The 22,887-nt window shown below is 41.3% G+C and overlaps 1 protein-coding gene across 1 annotated transcript in view; it reads left to right on the top strand.

The window, feature by feature from the left end:
• The first annotated feature begins 228 nt into the window (after nucleotides 1-228).
• LOC121640441 overlaps nucleotides 229-22,887 on the top strand; it is a 292,781-nt gene continuing 270,122 nt past the window's right edge. The window contains exon 1 of the mRNA XM_041986196.1: nucleotides 229-375. The gene's annotated coding sequence lies outside the window, so the exon portion shown is untranslated. The remainder of the gene's footprint in view (nucleotides 376-22,887) is intronic.

Raw genomic sequence — 22,887 nt, 5'->3', positions numbered from 1 at the left:
GAATCGATTATCATGTTAGATTATCGATATTTGCTGATTTGGGGTAAAAAAAAACTTAAGTCTATCATGAACTGGAAAATCCTGGAACTGCCAAGTTAATATAAATGTATAACCAGGTCTCACAACTAAACATGATACGCTGCAGAAACAGAAGAATATTTGTTTAGTTGGTTTCTCCCACAGTGTGTATTGATCAGTGTTGGCTTATTGATCAGTGATAAGAAAGTGGGAGTCAAACACTGAACATGATCCAGTGTGAGGAAGCTGCTGCAGGTGCTGCTACCAGACTCCATTAATAGTTCACTGCTTTCATTAACAAACCCGACGCTGCTAGACTCTACTACAGAACAGACAGCAGCGATGGGATTACTGAGGGTGAAAACTAAATAAACATATTATTTCTGCACATACACTTTTGTCAGTGAATGTATTATTAAGTTAATGTTGATTTAAGTGTTGATCAAGTCATGTTTGACAATAGATTAAATAAGTGTAACCAGCACAATAATTTCATACATTTTTGGAGGAAAATATTCATCTCAGCCAACAAGCTAGCACTTATTGAAGGTCAGACATGTTCCTCGATAGCCTCTATATTTCTTACTGATAACCGTCCTTACAATTCACTTTCATAAGGTTAAATGATTAGGTTGATACGGCTTACTTTCATCTATTAAAGCCAGCCATGTGGTAGCATGAAATGTCCCAGCAGTATGGACTTAAAGTCAAAGACAATGCAGACAACACCAAAGATCCCCTTCAGACAGGATTATATCTCTCAGCTGCATTTCAGTGGTTTGTACTTAAAAGACCAAATTTGCACCGTCTCTCTTAAGGTGGATAAAAAAATAAAAAAGATGCGATCATGCTTAGTTTATGTTCTTACCTTTTCATCTATTTTTTAAATTAAGCTTTATATAATCTTATGTTTTTAATGTCTTTGTAAAGCCCTTTGAATCAGCATGTTGTTGAATTGTGCTCTACAAATAAAGTTGCTTTGCTTTGAATGTAAAATGAAATGTCTCACTGAGTAAGAACTTGGTTTAACTAAAAACTCACCTGACCTACTGGTGGGACTGGAACCACAGGACAAGAAAACAAGTGAAACTTTTCAAAAAACAAACTTTTTAATGACATAAGACAACAGGGCAAAGCAATAAAGTAAATAAATTAGTTTCAGTGTGCATAATGAAATGATAAAAAATAAACCTTGGGGAAGGAAAAATGACAAACTGCCTGCTGCTCCTGAATAAATATATTTTTTAAAATGACTGTAATGGCTAAATTAGCTTCTGTGATAACGATGGGTATTTGTACATAATTAGATAGGGTGTCTGGAGGGGTATTGCACGAAACCAAGATAAGGGATTAAGCCGGGATATGTTGGTTATCCTGGCTGAATTTAGCCCTAAGTCAGTTGCATGAAAGCAGCTCAAACTAATCCCAGCCAAGTTACTGTGGTGATTTATCCGCTGCAGCTAGCCTGCTCCAGACCAGGCTAACTGCTCAGGCTAAGATTAATCCTAGCGAGTCACCTGCATGTCCAACGTCAATTCTATGAGGAATTAATGTGTTTTACAGCATGTCCATGGTCTTCCTAAGTATGGCGCGTCATTTCAATCATCCAGTATTAAAATATTACATATACAGTCACTGTACATTTAATCGAAATCTGTTCGTAATCGCAACAGCCTTTTTATATGGATTCGAGTTGTAGTATTATTATTCTATTCTATTCTACAGTCATTTAGCAGACGCTTTTATCCAAAGCGACTTACATTTGAGAGTAAGAACAACACAAGCATGAATTCAAACAAGATGGGACGTCATAATTAAGTGTTAGTCAGACCGCTTTTGAGTCCAGTTAGACCCAGGTGCTGTCATGCAGTGCTAGTGCAGTGCATATAATTTTTTTTTTTTTAGTCATTTTATTTAAATACAGGATCACGATTTCATCACACAATATCAACTTGGTCATAAGTGCATGATTTCATCAGGCCAAGTGTTATATTGCTATTCTAATGAAGACTGCTCGTCAAATTGCTGTCAGAGGTTTTATAAATATGTGTTTTATTGCATTAATTGAGATTACAAAACACAGCGGATGAGGTTACAAAGGTGTATTCAAAGAAATCCGTGCCGAGGGCAATGTAGAATATTCAGGTCCAACTCCCCTTCACCTGGTCCCTCTTCATAATGGCTTGCCCTTTTTCGGAGGATGTGCTGGACGAGGAAGCCCGCATCCTCAGAAGAGCATTCAGACGTGAACGAGTCTTCAGGGACAGCTCACATCCCCTGGCCTTTGGAGATGACTATGTCATTGAAAGATACAGATTTTTGGTTACTGGATTTCCAGCAGTTTTCTGAGTGTCCGGCGTTTAATCTCAAGATCCAGCTCCATTCCTTGGAGCTTGCTCTTTTTGAGTCAGCTTTTAACATCTGCCAGCTCTATCTGTCTCTCCAGGTGCCCTGAATAAAGTGTTCCGACAGTTTGTGAAGTCTGTAAAGGAAATGTCAATTAGCACAGCAGGATTTGTGCATAACGTAGATTTACTTTAGCCAATACTCACAATGTTACCAGGCCGCTTAGGAGACTGTGCAGCATCCGGGTCCTGCTACACATTTTCTATTAGCACCACATCACTGACTTCATATCCTTCATGGAATAAATAAGCAGGCCAATCCCATAAAACTGACATGCCTCAAACCTTCTGGACTCCACTGACACAGTCTCTTCATCTGCAGATGTGCATTCTGCAGCTGCAGATGTGCCTTCCCCCTGCCGTGTACATGTAGCGAGAGAACTTGGATTAAGATTTCACAGAACATAGCAAGCCTGTGATTTCGAGACACTGTACTAACCAGATCATCTTCTGGTGGCTCCAAAAGTGTAATTGTGTTCCCAGACACTGCAAGGTTATCCAGAGTCAGACACTATATTATATTTGATTGTGTTCCATGTGCAGTAGAATTGCAGTACTTTGTGTACCTTGTATGAAGCGGACAGTTTCTGTGGCTGGGACAGAGTTAGTTATTGTCCCTCCCTGGATCCCCTCCATCACTGGCCTCCCTTTATTTAAATGGAGTGCCAGTTCATCTGCTGGAGTCACATCCTGGCTTGGTGGGTCGCCCCCTGTGCCAGTTCTATAGGCCTTTTTTTAACTGCTACAATCATACAGACATTGAACATGTCAGCAGACACCTCATCTATTCACCTCATTTGTTCACGGTTATCTACTTTGGAGTCACTTACCAGCCTGCAAAATGTTCTTATATTTAATTTTTTCTTGCTGCCAGGTCCTTTTATGGCCAGACAGGTTTGTCCTTTATGAAGGACAGAAAGATAAAATAGATAAAAACGTTACATGAGGAAAATAGATTAAATGACACATTGTGGATAATTGTTTGCACCTAATCATACTCTACATTTCCTGAGTAACATGCACCTGCTTGTCACTCTTAAAGTATACAACAGTTAGTGGATTTGAAAAGTAACTCCTTTAATTGTAGCCTAATTATGACAGTTCCAGTGGAGCACTGTTTATTAATTGTACAGTTTTTGACCACTTACGCATTGAGCCGGTCGGCTATTGTCTGCCAGGCTCTCTCGCGTTCTTTACTTATGGCATTGGTATTGCCTTTTTTCCTTATAATATCCTTAACTTCGTCAGAGAACTCCGTCAGGAGCTGTTGTTCAGCAGCCGTGACGTAGGACGCGCGACTTTTATCCATTTCCCCATCGGTGATTCTGTGAGCGATCGCGAGGTCTGCTTCAGTATGCCGTGCACACGCACTTATCCCAACTATCTTCACCTGGCTTAACCTAGCCGCACCTTCTCATCCTGGCTCAGCAAACGTGCAACCAATTAAGCCAGGATAGGCCGCGCAAGCTAGGTCAAGCTGGGCTTGCTTAATCATCCTGGATTTCTTTATTCTGGTTTCGTGCAATACCCCTCTGGACGTAAAGCTTCTGGCGACATAAAAACTCCAGATAATCAAGATTCAGTGGTGTAGTGCTGAATCCACTTTGTATTTTATGCAGAAGCCGTTCAAGCAGGTGACATCTTGGCTATTGACAAATGAAAGCATAGTTGAAGATATGTACTATGAAGCACATATCAAACATGACATTTTTTTAAGGTATAACAACTGAATGTTTAACATGCATTGGAAAAAACATGCAATTAGATATAATGTGAATACTTATTAGTTATGCAAAACTAAAGCTAGTTTAACCAACTTAAAGCCATTTGAAATTCGGTGCACAGGTGCTGTTTATCTGGTAAATAAAGCATGTTAAGCTACAGTTGTTTATATTACTTCTTATTTCCCACTGGGGATTTATTGTGTTTAAATCGTCGGTTTAAACAAAACCCCTCTCCATGTAAAATCTGCTTAAAAAAAAAAAAAAAAAAAAAAAAAAATCTGCCTTTTAAAATTATATTCATTTAGCATCTTACTGAAACACTACAAAAAACTAAACCACACTTTATTGTAGGATTTTTGCATTACACCACATTTTTTTGGTACTGTGTACCAATAACTAGTAGCAGTTTAATTTAGGAGATTCAGAGTTTATCACATTGGACTATGAGTTTTTATTGAGAGGCAGCTAGCTAGATTTGCCAAGTGGCAATAAAGTGAAATCTGAGTGATATACATGCATCAAGTTCCATCTATGTTTGGCTGCCTTTTGGAGAGGAGGCTTTTACAGTGGTATAGGAATCAAAAACAATAGCTTGAAACTTTTAAATGTAGTCTCTAGAAGTGTACTTGTTCTGCCATATTTTTTTACGATTAATGAGCATTCTATGTGTACTCTTATTCAATATCTTTTTCGCCGTATTTCTGTGTCCACTAAATTAGCATGTAAACAAGACTGTGCTCCCGCTATGGTGGACAAAGTCCCTGAGAGTGTCTCAAACCGAGCACTTACATGAGTGCACTGGAAGGTAGTGCGTAGTGCGCACTAAGCACTACCTTCTGTAGTGCACACTATCGTGGGTAAGTCCTGATCCAAATTGAGCACTAACGTTTTGCACTTACCGGTAGTGACGTACCAGCTTAACAGCGCCGCTCTGTTAATATACTTTTTTTCTTCCAAATTCCAAAATCCAAAATCAGGTTAACATACGTGTTTGCATGTCATCATACTTTTATGCTATTAAACGCCTTTTAAAAGGCCTCATTAGTGAAACAAAGAACCGTGGCCTCCACTGTATTAATCTGTTGATAGAAACCATCGGCACACGTTCATGTGTCTTTGCAAGTCTCCCCCATACTTGTTAGTATAAAGCGCAATTTAAAACACTAAAAAACAGCTTTTAAGTAAGCAAAGACATCTCAACTGAACTAAGGTATTTTACATTATACATCTGTTTTATTGGTGTTTACACTGATACCGTTCACGTCTGGCAACAGGAAACTGGTTATACTAGAAACCATCATTTAAAATATGAAATGCAGTAATGAAGACGCTAAAACAGGGATGCAGAAAACATTTTATTTAAACTTTTTATTAAAACATTTCTCTCTTGCCGCCTCCTCTTCTCCACAGCAGCGTCTTAGCCCGCAGGTGGTAAAAGCCTCGGTGCCACTGCTGGCTCGGTAGTTTGATGCCACAGTGACCTACGGTGAACACAGAATGGCAGGTTATATAAAAGCAAACATTATGTACTTTATGGGTACTTTGCAGACGCTTATCTAAAGTGATGTACAATCAGCTACGGCTTCGTAAGCGGTACCATGGAAACCGGAAGGTTCTCTAAACCAGCGATGTTTCCTAATCAGTTTTCAGATCAGGGACCATTTCGTTTACGCCAGAGACCCCGCAGTGCTTAATCTGGAGGTTCAACAATCATGAACAAACATACGGAACCTATAGTATTAATCATTTTTAACACTTATAGCCCATCTACATCCGCGAAATCGGCTATGAAACTGCTAACATATACGTTGCTAACTCTACTGCAACCTCCAACAAATGATCAGATCCATAACTGTCATCAGAGATAGAAGAGATAAGAAGCATGCTGCAGTTTATATTAGAATTATGATCAAATATCTTCATACAACAGTAGAAAATACCCTCCGCCTGCATCGGTACCGCTGAACTGGTGGCTGCCAGCTCTGAAAAACTGGTTGAAAGTCCCTCCCCTTCCGCTACGTCAGCAAGATGGCGTCTGTTTAGTGCATGTAGTGTCCATCGTTTCACACTAGATTTTTGGCCGAGTTTAGGGCAGCATCCGGGTACTTTCAGTGCACCGAGTTTTACTGAAATTTCTGTGTCAGCGCACTAAGCTCTTAAATGTAGTGTTCGAAGTATAGAAGTGCGCGGTTTGGGACACACCCCCTGAATATACTAGCTTGGCAATGTGTGAGCATTTAAACTGACCAATCAGAGCTTGAGACACATCAGCCACAGTCTCCGCCTCCAGAGTCTCAAAACTCCAGCAGTCGAGCGAGGGAGGGCTGTTTAGCCGAACATGCAGTGACAGAACTAAGAGCGAGCGGGTCGCTGCTGCGAGGACATTGGTCCACATGTGTGAACACAGTGGACTGATGAGCTCTCATGAGGGTGATTCTCTGCTTGCAAATACTGTGTCATTCCCTCGCAATGCAGACATGCCTCCTCGCGACGTGCGTTTTTACTCGCGGGTACTAATTTACCCTCTCATATCACGTACTCGCGAGCGGTGATCCTCGTGCACGTGCATTGTTTTTATGCACGTTGGCGTTTCTCGAGCGCGCTGCTTTTGGAAGTGAATAAACGCCATAGTCTACAGTAGAGATGGATTTATGGCTCTTTGAAGGGAGCCGGATCTTGATGAGCCGTTCCTTTCAAAGAGCCATTCAAAAGACTGGATCGTTCTCACAATATCTTGTTTCACAATATATAAGAATGACAATCAAAATATGTACCTATATGAAATCTACCATACAAGATATAAAAATTATAGGAAAAATTATACATAAAAAAAGGATAAACCTGAGCAGTCAGTGCAAATTCTAGTAAATGTTTTGGTTAGAACTCACAGTATTTGTTTCCGAACAATACTCTCTGCCCATAGATGCTTCACATAAATGGAGCGTGTTGGACATCAGACTTCTATGATGTCACATGTTATTTATTTTATTTTCATTTTACTCAACTGTGTCACGTACCAGCAAGGAGGACTCATAAATTATCAGAAAACCCAGGGATAGGTAATGGAGGTTTATTTAACAGACTGACGAATAGCAAGGTAATATTGAAACTGACGGTGATCAGAGAGTCCGGGTGGTGGAAGACAGCGGCAGGTGCATCCGTGTCTTCCGATGAGCAGCAAAAACCAAGTCCGTGATCTAAAGGGAGATTCCAGAGAGCAGTCCAGGGGTCAAACATACAGGGGGTCCAAATATTAGCGGAGGCAGAGTTACCAGTGAGGGAACGAGCAGAGGCGAATATCCAGGTTCCGGAACGCAGGGTCGTCAACAGGCAGGCAGGCAGACAGGTAATACGGGAAACAGACAGGTAACAGAGGCTGGATACGTGCAGGGTGAAACCACGACGATCTGGCGCTGGAGGAATGTCACAGAGCTGTATAAATAGGGCTTGGTACAGGTGTAGCGCATCAGCCCTAATCAAGAGCTGGCGGAGATGAGGCGTTCAGGGCAGCTGAAAAAACTGAGCCCCACACCACAGATCATGACACAACTGTACTACTTCCTGTTTACTTATATATTCATTCAGTCATTTTTAGCTGGAAGGGGGTGGGGGGGTTGGTGGGGGGTATACGTGTGTATGTGTAGATGTGTGTGTGACTGTGTGAAAGATTTCATTGAGTGTTTTTATTCTTATGTTTTAATCATGTAAACTTTGTGTTGCCAATGGCATGAAAATCATTTTATAAATAAAGTTTGATTTGATTTGATGAAGGCAGTGTCAAAAATTTGTATATAAAAAGAATGACTCACAAATGAACGGCTCACAGCTGTGAATCGGTTCTCATCGTTCATTTAAAGGAGTCGTTCAAAAGAATCGATTCGTTCATGAACGTCACATCGCTAGTCTACAGCATAACGAGATGTGGCAGGCAACAACTGAAATGACAGAGCCTAGCGTCACGCTGAAGACGCTAAAGAACTGAAGAACTAAAGAAACACAACAGGGACTAAAGAACATAGTAGAAGCTAAAGAACATAGCAGGGACTGGGGTAATCTAACACCAAAGAACAGAATTAGCCATCCAACCTGTCCATCATTATACATGTTCGCATCTGCTGCGCATAACTCTTACCTGCACACAGCTCCCTTCAAGCACCCACACGAACACCCCTCAGCACAGCCTGGTGAGGAACAATTAACGTCAGCTTGATGTCAACAACCACACACACAGCCTTCAACTGCCAATGTCAATTACCTTCACCAGCCAGACTGGGGGACATCCGCGGCTCCAACGACAAACTCCACAGTTCTGCTGCCAATCCACACCGCCAGAACCCTGCAGCGACGCACCTGTTTATAATCCCCTTGATCAGCCAGAGCGGGCAACACGGAGGTGGAAACACGCCCTGCCATGCTTTCACGACTGCACATAGCGTCGGAAAGATCAGCCTCCCTCACTATGCAGAACCACCTGGTTACAAATGTTTAGACTTTAATTTTCAAACGGTTTAATAAATCACCTTGTATGTGCTAAGCAGACTATAGTTACACTGATTGATAACTTGTATGGGGCGCCAAGTGTAAAAATTCAGTATAAAAGTTGTAGCTGACACATTTTCATTATTTATCTCACTTTTCTCACATTTAGCACATTTTTCCTACATTTTCCAACATTTAACATAACTTTTAACCACATGTATAATAGTCAAACAGAACATCTAAATCTAAATTTTAAATCTTATATCTAAATGTTAAATCTAAATCTAAATGTTTAAATCTAAATCTAAATGTTATATGTTAAATCTAAATGTTTAAATCTAAATCTAAATGTTATATGTTAAATCTAAATGTTTAAATCTAAATCCAAATGTTATATGTTAAATCTAAATGTTAAATCTTATATCTAAATGTTAAATCTAAATCTAAATGTTAAATGTTAAATCTAAATGTTAAATCTAAATCTAAATGTTAAATGTTAAATCTAAATGTTAAATGTTATAACTAAATGTTAAATGTTATATCTAAATGTTAAATGTTATATCTAAATGTTAAATGTTATATCTAAATGTTAAATCTAAATCTAAATGTTAAATGTTATATCTAAATGTTAAATCTAAATCTAAATGTTAAATGTTATATCTAAATGTTAAATGTTATATCTAAATGTTAAATCTAAATCTAAATGTTAAATGTTATATCTAAATGTTAAATGTTATATCTAAATGTTAAATGTTATATCTAAATGTTAAATGCTATATCTAAATGTTAAATCTAAATCTAAATGTTAAATGTTATATCTAAATGTTAAGTGTTATATCTAAATGTTAAGTGTTATATCTAAATGTTAAATCTAAATCTAAATGTTGAACCTAAATGTTTTGAATATATGCTAATTAACCTCGCCCCTTTTAGCCTCAACCAATAGGCTAGTAGGGAAACACTCGCGCGTGCGCACACACACAGGCGCTCGCACACGCGTCTTTACTGTGAATGTCTCTCTGGATGGCGTCGAACATGGCTGGTTCTCTCCCAGCAGAGGAGATTGAGCGCGCGGTCATCGCAGGTGTACGAGCTGCACTTCAAAGTGCACTTCCAACGCAAACACTCACACCATTAACGGTAAGATATATATATTTATTTTTAATCTTTTTAAACAACATTTTGTTGTTTAAAAACTTTCATCTAACTTTCACTGTTAGCTAGCTACTTAGCCGTAGCTAGCGTCCAACGGCAAATTTATCACTAGAATAGAATAGAATAGAATGCCTTTTATTGTCATTATACACATATACAATGAGATTTAGCCATCACCAATGTCAGTGCAAAAGAGCAGTATAGAAGATAAATAAATAAAAGATCTAAGGTATAAAATATTTACAGAAATAAACAGATGCACACTCATTGAGTTATTTGCAGATATAAGTATGATGTATATATACCTGTATAGTATACAGTCCTACAGGGGTTCAGGGCAGTTATTGCTTTTGGAAAGAAACTGTTTTTGAGTCTGTTTGTTTTAGTCCTGATGCACCTGTAGCGCCTCCCAGAGGGCAGCAGGGCAAACAGATCAGAGCCAGGGTGGGAACTGTCATTTATGATGTTTCTGGCTCTGCTGAGGCAGCGGGAGGTGTAAATGTCCATCAGGGGGGGGAGAGGGCAGCCAATGATCTTCTGTGCTGTCTTTACAACTCTCTGTAGCCTCTCCCTGTCTGCTACAGTGCAGCTGCCGTACCATACTGTGATGCAGTATGTCAGCAGGCTCTCGATGGATGAGCGGTAGAAGGTCAGCAGCAGGTTGGAGTTTAGTTTGTGCTTCCTGAGGATTCTCAGGAAGTGTAGCCGCTGCTGAGCCTTCTTGGTGATTGACATAATATTCTCTGACCAGGAGATGTCGGCCGAGATGATGACACTAAGAAACCTGATGGTGTGGACCCTCTCCACACACTCGCCGTTTATGTAGAGGGGGGCTGGGTCTGTGCTGAGCCTCCTGAAGTCGATGATAATCTCCCTGGTTTTCTTGGTGTTGAGAGCGAGGTTGTTCTCGGAACACCAAGCAGCCAGCTTCAGGATCTCCTCCCTGTAGGCAGCCTCATCACCCCTGGAGATGAGTCTGACCACTGTAGTGTCGTCAGCGAACTTGACGATGAGGTTGTCATTGTGGGCTGGCCTGCAGTCGTGGGTGTAGAGGCAGTACAGGAGGGGGCTCAGCACAAAGCCCTGTGGGGAGCCGATGCTCAGCGTGCGGGTGGAGGAGAGGTGGGGACCTAGTCTCACAGTCTGGGGTCGGTCTGTTAGAACTCCTTTATCCAGGCACATGTGAGAGGGTGGAGGCCAATAGTGTCCAGTTTTGTGCATAGTCTGTCTGGGATTATTGTGTTAAACGCAGAACTGTAATCCACAAAGAGCATCCAGATGTAGCTCTGCTGCTGCTCCAGGTGGTTCAGCGCAGACACTACAGCGTCCTCAGTGGATCTGTTTGCACGGTATGCAAACTGGTGGGAGTCGAAGTCTGGGGGGAGATGGTCCTTGATGTGCTGAGGAACAAGGCTGTCAAAACACTTCATGATTACCGGAGTGAGGGCCACTGGTCGGTAATCGTTCAGGCTGGTGATGGGAGACTTCTTCGGCACCGGGACTATTATGGAAGATTTGAGGCAGTGTGGGATGACTGCCTGATCCAGGGAGAGGTTGAAGATCCTGGTAAAGGTGGGGGCGAGCTGGTGGGCGCACGCTCTGAGCACCTTGCCCGGTACTCCGTCTGTGCCAGTAGTCTTCTTAGTGTTCACTGCCAGGAGCACCCGTCTGACATCGAGCTCCTGGATTGGGGTGTGGGTGTGGGTTGGGGTGGGGGCATGGTTGGAGCAGATGCATGCTGCTGAGTTTCCAACCAGGCAAAGAAGCAGTTTAGCTCCTCTGCCAGTGTTGCACTCTGATCTGCTGTCGACACATCACAACCTCTGAAGTTGGTGATGTCCTGTATGCCCCGCCACACCTCCCGAGTGTTATTGCTGGACAGGTGGGACTCTATGCGCATCCTGTGGTCCTCCTTGGCTCTTTTTATGCCTCTTTTCAGGTCAGCTCGAGCAGCACTGTACAGTGCTCTGTCCCCTGACCTGAAGGCAGCGTCCCGGGCTCTGAGGAGTGCGCGGACCTGGCTGGTCATCCAGGGTTTCTGGTTAGGGAAAGCCCTGATGGTTTTGTTCCCAGTCACATTCCCGATGCAGAACTGAATATAGTCCAGTACCGTCCCTGTGAATGTCTCCAGCTCCTGTTGTTCAAACACGTCCCAGTCTGTCTGTTGGAAACAGTCTTGGAGTCTGGCGAGTGCATCTTCAGGCCAGGTTGTTACAGTTTTTGTGGTGGGCCTGTTCCTACGTCTGAGGGGGGTGTAGGCTGGGGGAAGCAGGAGGGAAAGATGGTCTGACTGTCCGAGGTGGGGGAGGAGTACGACCCTGTATGCATGCTTGATGTTAGTGTAGACATGATCCACTATCTCCTTATAGTAAAGAGTTCTTAACAAAAATCCCTGGATTCAGGCGTTGATGTGGATCACCCCGCAAAGTCGATCACTGTTTTCTTATTCTATCTCTGGGATTCCATGAAAGTTTCATCAAAATCCGTCCATTACATTTTGAGTTACGTTGCTAAAAGACAAGACAAACCAACGCCATCTAAAACACAGCCTCCGCCTTGGCGGTGGTATAGAAAATTAGAACATTTAAAATATCCACGTTTAAAATGTGGACTCTTTTTTGCAGGTCTCCGGACTACAGACTAACTCGCGGGTTCTTCCAGCAGTGCCCAGAGGCGCGGTGACCCAGTTTTCAACAGCGTCACGGCACAAAGATCAGTGAGTGATACAAAAATTTGCTAATCCTTAACTGAGTAAACATTGTAATGTCCAAAGTTTGTGTCTGTATTATTTAAAAGCCACTACCTGTACCCAGTCCATTAAGAAAAATCTTTTTCTCTTTTTCAATAGGCTCCTCTGCCATCTATCCCTCGACGAAATAGGGCTTCATCAGGCTACTTTAGCCGAAGACACGTAAAAACATATACAAAAGAAGTTGTATGCTTGCCTTTTTCTTCAGAAGCATCAGTCTTTGTTATACCCAGAGGAGAAACTCGGACCAGATTAGCTCAGGCTGGTCTTCTTGGAAAAATTTCCTTTTCCAAAGAATGGTCTGAAGATCAACTAAGAGCTGAAATAACTGCCATCTTCAAAGGAGCATTTGGACTGTCAGAGCATCAGTCATTCCCATTTAAGTTTTTGAGCACCATCAAAGGATGTAAGAAATTGATGATTCCAAAGGTTACTTCCAATTTTCCTTGGGGTGGTAAAGAAGTTGCTTCAGTCTGTTCCGGCACTTGTCTGTACATCATGGCAGGGATGGAAGTTCCAACACAGGTGAGCTTGATATTTCATAACTTAATTTGGAATATTTTTTTAATTTTGTTACTTTCTAATTCTTTTTCTGTCATAATATTTTGTTCAGAATGGGCCTCTGGAACTTTCAGATGATAGTGATTTTGAAAGCCCAGTTTTACAACGTAGGAGAGGTGGGTAAAAGATACTGGTAACACATTTCATCTTTGTGTAAATAGCCTGACAAAGTAAACTGTTGCTCTCCTTTTATTTTTTTGTTAAATTTGTAATTTATTTAATATTAAAGCTTTTTCAAGAATTACTAAGTATATTTTTCCTCATATAGTGAGTCAGCATGAGGGTCCTTCAACAAGCCAGAGGGAACAACATGAGAGAGAGGATGATGGTGAAATCAGTCTTCCAGCTCATGATGAAATGGACTTTCAAGAACAACAAAGGCCAAATGAAGCTCATGTTCACTTTGCAGATTTCATGTACATATTCAATTTTTTACATGAGATCTATATTATTTCTGTTATTCTGTGTTTCTTATTGAACATTTTTCAGAATTTTCCTTCTCATCTGCAGCCCAATTGATGTTGAAGAAGATGAAGCCATTGAGGAAGCCATCAGACAAAGTCTTTTAGATGAAACTGTACAGTCCTCACAAGATTTCAGGTCTGTTTCAGAACCTTTATGTAGCTTGAAATGGTTGGGCTGCATACTGTATGAAGAGCGCAATGGTATTTTTTATGTTAGTAAAAGTTATTATCTTTATGCTTTAAAGGTTTCTAAAAACTTTGAGCAAAGAAGAAATTATAGGAATCGTGAGGGCACACAGTGAGAGAGTTGTCACAACTGCCTACAGACCAATCTTCATAAGCCGAGCCAATGTGTGGAAGTCTGCTCTCTGACAGTTTAGTAGACGGAAATTTGTGGATAGTACCCATGTGCTATATGTGACCTTTGCCAGCGATGAAGACATCAGTGAAGAAGCTGATGACCTTGGAGGGCCTCGGCGGGAATTCTTCCGTCTACTTGTAAAGGCAGTCTACAAAGATAGTGGCGCATTTGAAGGTTGGGCATTTTTATGTCTTATAAATAAGTTTACTTATAAACGTATTACATATTAAAACTAATGCATATGAGTCTAAGTGTGTAGGGGTCAAAATTGTTAGCTACAACATACTAAAGAACCAGGCCTCAGCTTCCACTTGTGTTTAGCATGAACTTGGGTGGCTGCATAAAATTTTACAAGGCCTACTCTAGAGACAATATTTATTTTGTCCTTTTAGGGCTTTTAGAGATACAGTGTTGCAACATGGCAGACAACAAGGAGGATGCCACTTGTAAATATTGATGAAAAGTGTCAGCATAACAAAATTAATGGCCAATTTAGACTTCATTCTACATTAATAACAGTTATATAGGTCTATGAATAATATTTCATGTCTTGTAACAGAACATCCTAAACGTTTGACACTGGAACTATTAACCTTGTCACTGTTTTAAGGGTAAACAGATCTTTCCTGGATGCTGGTTAAATTTATATTAAAGTTTAAAAACCATATTGTTAGGTGATTTGTAGCTGTTAAATCTTGATCATAGACAGCAGATTAAACTAATTTTTGCTTTTGACATGGTGATAATGGTGTAGCTTAATAGATTGTTATTGGTTCTGCATTAAAGGTCCTGTTAATATTTAATAAAGATCTAAGCAGTCACTATAAAATCTGGCCACAATATCTTCTGGGTTTTGGACATTAAAGACTTTGTGACTCAGCAGTTAGTGTTCCTGTGTATCATACATCCACTTCCTGTGCTTTCGCTGAACGGGATATCCATAGTAGTCCAAAGGTTGAGTGATAAACGCAGTATTCTTGTCATTCTTTGTGATCATTGTCTTGAAAGCATAGTAAAAGGAAAGGGGCCTAATACCAAAGTTTTAAATAGGAGGAAGATGATCATCGGCAGTGTTACCACTAAGCAAGATAATAGGAACAGAATTTTCAGTCAAGCTACAAACATTTTGGAGTTAAATGGTGATTATTAAATTTGTTTCTTCACTGTGGTATTAGATATGAGGTCAGAGACTCAGTGATTAATTTGTAAATCTTCTCAAATTTCTGCTAGAAGCGCTGCATTTACAGTGAAAATTTGCTGTTTTAATTTGGTGTAAGTTCACAACTTTTGTGTGATTTCAAAACCACTTGACCCAGTTAAATTTTACAAGTATAATCAGGCAAGTAGGTAGATGGTAAACTGTACTTCTATTAACAGTATTTTAGTATTTAAGTATTTTAATAGGGACAACTTTATATCAAATCAAATAAGTTTAAATTAATAAAGCGCTTTACCTGCTAAAGGCAACACAAAGTGCTTTACAAGGTAAACACAATTTATGCATATTAAAGTAATATAAGCATTCACACAGCAAAGCAAAGAACATAGCAATTTAAAAAACTCATTATCTCTCATACACACAGTCACACAGATATACACACACACATGAACAGAGCAGTACACAAACACCAACTCCCTAATTTCTGTCTGTAAAAATCAAGAAATCAGAAGTAATAAATACGTGATTTGAGGCTGCTAGCTATCTTAAATACTTGTTTTTAATGTATATCTACAATTTATTTTTCATTTTTTAATGAAATAATTCATTCTAATACTTTTTGTCATCCAGAATCCCCAAATGGCTTCATTCCAAGACTGAACATTTCTCATGTTCAAAATGGAGTGTATCGTACTATTGGACAGACGATGTCTACCATAATTGTCCAAGGTGGTGAACCCCCAGCCCTCCTGTCTCCTCTTGTGGCAGACTACCTTCTGACAGGAAACATCTTTGAGGTGAATGCCACCCCCGATGATGTGGCTGACATGGAACTGAGAGGATCCCTGAAAATGGTAAGATTTTCACAAGTTTTTGTTTCCAATTTCAATTTCTGTGTTCTGAATGCATGATATTTATTATCTTTCCTTTTTACACTTTGAGGTTGATCAAGCAGAAAATGAAGATGATCTGGCTCAAGCTGTGGAATGCTGTGACTCATGGAGATACCAAATTGAAGGACTTCCAAACCCAGTCAACATGGAAAACAAAGATGCATTTGTGAAAAGTGCAGTACTTTTCCATGTCCTCGTGCAACGGAAGAGCTGCTACGATCAGTTGGCTGAGGGTTTGAAATACTATGGGGTAAGTTTATTTTAAAGGCAAATTTATTTACATGTGCATGTGAGCTGCATAAGAAAGGGATATCTGAAATGTGTGACTGTGTCAGTATTATTAACAATATGGTTTGCAAAATACAAATGCACTTACCTGTACAATACCAGTCACAAATTTGGACACATACCTGTTAGATTAAATAGGTATGGATTACTTGGTAAATGGTCTGTACTTATATAGTGCTTTTATCCAAAGCACTTTACATGTACATCACATTCACCCATTCACACACACATTCACATGGAAGCTGCCATGCAAGGCGTTCAACCACGACCCATCAGGAACAATTAGGGGTTCAGTGTCTTCTTCTGGGACACCTCGACATGAGCTGTCCGGGCCTAGATCAAACCAGCAACCTATGGGCTACACGACCACCACTCTACTCACTAAGCCATGCCGCCCCTACTTCTTGACTTAACTAATACTGTATATTATATGCAGATTGTAAAACAATCTTCAGGTATAGTTCGCTTTTTTAATACCAAACTGTAGTGTCACTTGGTAAGAGGCTGTTTTGTGTATGCAGACCTTGAATTATAACTTTAGGATCATGTTTTTGTCCTGAAACTGCAGGATCAACATCTAAATTCAGATCTCTCTCCATTTCTCATCTTAGTAACCACTAAATATGCGTAACATTTTCACAGGTTCTTCCACTCATGAAAGAAACCCCGACCATCAGGATCCTTCTGGACATGCCGAAAGAACCTAGTGATGTTACAGCAGATGTTCTACCTGCAATCCTTAAACCCAGCTATTCTGTCATGGGGAGCAACAGAAGACCAAGAGAGGAGTTAATGGTGGTTAAATTCAGAGAGTTTCTTCATTATATCCAAGGTACTTTTATTTGTAATCAAGCTTAAATGAAATTTTTTCTTCCACGATAAGCACTAAATGTAACACTTAAAGTACCTGGTACATCTACAAATGAACTAGCCAAGATAACTTAAAAAAAGTGTTGTGTTCACAGGCTCAAGAAAACGTGTATATGTTTGTTTGCTTCTTGACCATTTCTTAATGTTTAAAGTCCACCAAGTTAATAACCAAGTGTTTAACCCTTTCACTATTCAACAAAGGTCTTTTTATGTGTTGCAAGACATAGGCAGTGTTGACAACACTGCCTATGTCTTGCAGTGCTGATTGCCTAACAAAATAGGCAATCAGCACTGTGGCTGAAAATTTACTTTAAATCTATAGACCACAGTTGTAAATCAAATTTGCATTACATTACTAACCCACTGAAATATGCTGACAGCTACAGGGAAAGCTGTGACATTAGATTAGATTAGATTAGATTAGATTAGATTAGATTAGATTAGATTAGATTAGATTAGATTAGATTAGACTTTATTATCTCACAGTGGAGAAATTCACTTGTTACAGCAGCTCTTGTTATAGAATAAAGTGCAGAAAGACAGAATAAGGTGAACATGCATCACAGCAAGAAGGTGCAATATAAATTATTTACAAGAAAAAGTCTAAGAAAAGCAAAAATATGTACCATTATAAATATAAAAGATATATATATATAAAATATAACAACAACTTCACAGACTATATACATATTTACATGGTGATGGTGGGATATGAAGAATATGATGACATTGATAATGGGGGGTATTGCACAGTAAAATATAAATAAATATTACACAGTATTATGACTATACAGATAAGTTGTACAGTCTGACAGCAGTGGGAATGAAGGACCTGCGGTAGCTCCTTCCTACACTGAGGGTGTCTCAGTCTGCTGCTGAAGGAGCTGCTCAGCCCCTCCAGTCTGGTGCAGCGGGTGAGAGGTGTTGTCCATGATGGATGTGAGCTTGGCCAACATCCTCCTCTCACCCACCTCCTCCACAGAGTCCAGCGGGCAGCCCAGGACAGAGCTGGTCCTCCTGACCAGCTTGTTCAGTCTCTTCCTGTCCCGGTCAGTGCTGCTCGCTCCCCAGCAGACAACGGCGTAGAGGACAGCAGAGGCTACTACAGAGTCATAAAATGTCCTTAGCAGAGGCCTGCATACTCCAAAGGACCTCAGTCTCCTCAGGAGGTGGAGGCGACTCTGGCCCTTCTTGTACAGGGCGTCTGTGTGGTGTGACCAGTCCAGTTTACTGTTGAGGTGAACACTCAGGTACTTGAAACTGTCCACCCGGTCAATGTCCTTCCCCCGGATGTTCACCGGTGTGTGGGGTAGTGTCCTTCTCCGGAAGTCAATCACCATCTCCATGGTCTTACTGGTGTTTAAGCACAGGTGGTTGCGCTCACACCAGTCCACAAAGTCCATGATGACTGACCTGTACTCCAGCTCGTTCCCCTCAGACACACAGCCCACAATGGCTGAGTCGTCAGAGAACTTCTGGAGATGACAGCTGCTGGTGTTGTAGGTGAAGTCTAGAGGGTGAAGAGGAACGGTGAGAGCACTGTTCCCTGAGGGGCCCCCGTGCTGCAGACAACCACCTCAGACACACAGTTCTGCAGACGCACGTACTGTGGCCGGTTGGTGAGGTAGTCGATGGTCCACGCAGCTAACTTTCCATTCACTCCAGCTCCCTCCAGCTTCCCCCGCAGCAGCGCCGGCTGGATGGTGTTAAACGCACTGGAGAAGTCAAAAAACATGACTCTCATGACGCTCCCAGCGGTCTCCAGGTGAGCCAGCGCCCTGTGCAGTAGGTAGATGACAGCATCATCCACCCCGATGTTTGGCCTGTAGGCAAACTGCAGCGGGTCCATCGTGGTGCACACCACGGAGCGGAGGTGACCGAGGATGAGCCTCTCCATGGTCTTCATCAGGTGGGAGGTCAAGGCGACGGGTCTGTAATGGTTCGGTTCCTTCGCGTGTGATATCTTAGGAACCGGAACCACGCAGGAGGTCTTCCACAGGACAGGGACTTTCTCCAGGCTGAGGCTCAGGTTAAAGATGTACCTGAGCACCTCACAGAGCTGGTCTGCACAGGTCCTGAGCAGCCTGGGGCTGATGCCATCTGGTCCTGCAGCTTTCCTGTTCTTCAGCCGCCTCAGTTCTCTCCTCACCTGGGCCGATGTAAGGGAGAGGGGGGAGGTGGAGGGCAGTGGGGGGCTGGTGGTGGAGTCCATTGGTGTGGAGTGGAGATGGGGGGTAGGTGAAAGTGGAGGTGAAGGTGAAGATGAAGGTGGTCGGGGGATGGGGATGGTTGACGCTGGACTGGGGATGTGTGAAGAGGAGGGAGGAGGGGCAGAGAGAGTGGGGTTAGAATCAAATCTGTTAAAAAACAGATTTAAATCATTGGCCCAGCGCTGGTCTCCATCAGCTGTCCCTCTGGCACCACTCTGTCCAAATCCAGAGATCTCCTTCAGCCCTCTCCACACGTCCCGTGTGTTCTTCTGCTCCAGCCGCTCCTCCAGCTTCTTCCTGTAGCTGTCCTTGGCTCGCCTGATCTTGTACTGGAGTTCATGCTGAACTCTCCTCTGCTCCTCTCTGTCCCCTGAAATGAAAGCCCTCTTCTCCTGGTTCAGCAGGACTTTAAGCTCAGGGGTCACCCAGGGTTTGTTGTTGGAGAAACACCGCACCCTCCAGGTTGGCAGTGTTCTCCACATAGAAGTTGATGTAGTCTGTGATGCAGTGGGTCAGGCCATCAATGTCCTCTCCATGAGAGCTGCAGAGTGTCTCCCAGTCTGTGGTTTGGAAACAGTCTCTCAGTCTCTCATTGGCCTCATCGGTCCACACTTTCACAGACTTCTTCTGTGCCAGCTGTCTTCTCACCCTGGGTGTGTATTCAGGGAGCAGATGTACGAGGTTGTGATCAGAGCGTCCAAGCGGGGGGAGGGGGGCGGAGGTGTATGCGTCCTTCACATTAGCATACAGTAGGTCCAGCGTCTTCTTCTCCCTGGTGTGGCACTTCACGTACTGGACGAAAAGTTTGGAAAGTGCCAAAAGCAGCAGAAATCCAAATAGAAAATCAATAAAAGTAGGCTTCCCATGTGCAGAATTGCACCTGGTACTGACTACTGTAAAGGAAAAAAGAAAACCACGTCTAAAAACCATAGAAAACGCTAAAAAAAGGAATAGAGGAGGCAGAGCTGCCGTAGCACACAGCTGCTCGCACAGCGCCATGTTTATTAAAAAATAGATAGATACAGTAAAATAGATACAGTAAAAACTAGACTCATACAATAACATTTTCTCATGTTTTGTACTTTTCTGTCTTGTAGAGAATGAGTTGGAAGAACATCTCAATTCCAGAAACCTCACTGAAGCAGAAAAAGCGTTCATTCAGACTCTGAATCCTGGACACATCCTGGCCTTTGCAACTGGCAGTGGCTGTTGGATTTCATCCCAGTCCAAAGCTGACTTTTGTCCATGATGACACAAAACACCTTCCCATTCCTCACACATGCTCAAATGAGATTCAAATCTTTGTTAACACAAAGATGCCGGCAGATGATGATGAATTTGAGTACAACTTCTTAGTGGCTCTCATGAATGGAGCAATTTTTAGTGCAGTATAAAACATCTCAGCACAAGCTCAGACACCATAACTGAAGTTATTGAAAATGCACTGTGAGGAAACTGTTGGAGAAAACCTTAAAAATGCACAAGTAATAAAGAACAGGTACTTCTTCCCATTGTATTAAAATAGGCAGGTACTAATTTCCCACTTTCCTAATTAATACGGTACTGTTCCACACATTTTCTTTCTACCTTCTTCTTTAGGGTCTTCTCCTGCGTGTTCTTTGATGGATCAAAATATGACAGACTACTTCTCTCAGTTGACTAATTTATTAATTACAATTGATATGAGAAATGTGCAAATACAGAATTCTGGATTCGTATTGTCTGTCCCCTGGACTAATACAATACGGAGTCTGCTGCTGTTACAGTCAGAACTCCCTCTAACTGATCCTGGAATCCTTATATAGGTCTGAATCTACACAGTTTTGCTGACTCATGCTGGAGTTGCAGAAGTAGGGTCAGCTTCAGTCAAGCAGATATCTACCCCCCTCTTTATGACCATTTAGTGGCTTCTTTTGATCTGGAAAACAGGGACAAAGAAAACACACACACAAGCAAGGTATCTCCTCTGAACTCCGATTGACCCAGAAATTTCCCTTAGGGGTAACATTCCATGCTGTTTAATGGCAACACCCTGTTAGTCAGCCCCCCACATGTTCTTTTTATATGGGGGATGTGAGGAGTCTCATTGTTGCTTAAGCACTCTATCAGTAAGTATATGAGTTTAAAGATAAGAGATAGTCAATATAATTACAGAGTAAGAATATAAATGAAAATAAGTAACAGACCCAAGCCATCCCTTGATGAGTACCTCAATAAATTTCTTAACAATTCCCTCTTTTCACCTCTCACAAAGAGGTCAATACTACTATATGTGAAATTTACACCACAGAATCACACTCACTGTCATCATGTCATTAAAAGAGTTTCCACACCTGACTGTTCTTTAAGCTCATTAGAAAGAGACTGCAGACCAGCCAAAGCATGAAAAACAGAGTAATCAGGAGCTGTATTATTAGGAATAAAAATACCACCGGAATCATTGAGCATACACCCCCTTTTTCTGCTAAGAGGAAGTCTAAAGCCATCATGTTTTGATAAGCCATCAGTGAAGTAGCATCCAATTGCTAGGAAAGACCAGGAAAAGCATCTCTAGTCAACTAGATGGTCAGCCTTTGGAGATTATATTGGATATAATTTATTCCATCCACATTCTTATTTACAGTAATAAACAGGAAAATGGATTCAAAACCAGCTGCAACCTGGTTCATTAATTTATACTCATCCGGAACACCTTGTGGGACTCCCAACGGCATTCATGTAGACAGGAGGATTATGAGTTATGGAGAATGCAGCTGATGTGGATCTCTTATGGCGGGAGAGAAGACTACCAATCTGAGCATGGTTAGTTAAAATAGAAGTGGTAGTCAGGAAAAGAGTAATTGACATGACCAGGAGCCCTGTGCAGCTTTACAGCCAATTTCCAGGCAATATGCCCATCAGGTGGTGACATCCACAGTATCACCATAGGTCAGCTCTAGTAACATTAGTTTACACATATGTCAGTCAGAAACATTAACAGTAGTAAACAACAAAACAAGGAGATGATACAACTTAATTCCAGTATCACTGGTTCTAGCTAATAAGGTGTGATTACCTTTAATGGGGGTGAAGACTGGAGGAACAGCTTTAACAGATGTTAAAGGAAAGAATTTTTCCAAAAACTTACAAGATGCAGTCAGGCTCTGAATCATATGAAATTCCAGGATGCAGCCTGTAAACAAAGAATCAGTAGAAGCCATAGACGTAAGGTCAACAAGCACACTGATTAAGATAATACCAAGTTTCACCTTTACCCTTTAGTCTGACTGAATGTGACGTTACTTCACTCACTTCAAATGGACCCATCACCTGTAAAAGTTTAGCTCAAAATGTCATAAGAACAATATCATTTTTGAAATAAACATAATAAAAAAGATTTAGGGTTGATTCTTCATCTATAGACAGATCCATGCCATCAGTCCTGCTTTTCAGAAAAATAAATGTGTGTCTTGTTAATCAGAGTTAGCAGCATTATGAAACATCAGCCTTTGTGAAAGAAACTGAAGCAGCATCCTGGAAGAGAACCTGCTGGAAGAAAAAATGTTAAAGGA

This window comes from Melanotaenia boesemani, chromosome 5 (genome assembly GCF_017639745.1).
Source record: "Melanotaenia boesemani isolate fMelBoe1 chromosome 5, fMelBoe1.pri, whole genome shotgun sequence".
Classification (NCBI taxonomy): domain Eukaryota; kingdom Metazoa; phylum Chordata; class Actinopteri; order Atheriniformes; family Melanotaeniidae; genus Melanotaenia; species Melanotaenia boesemani.
Note: the sequence above shows the minus strand (reverse complement) of the source record. Positions and strands in the feature narration are given on the sequence as shown.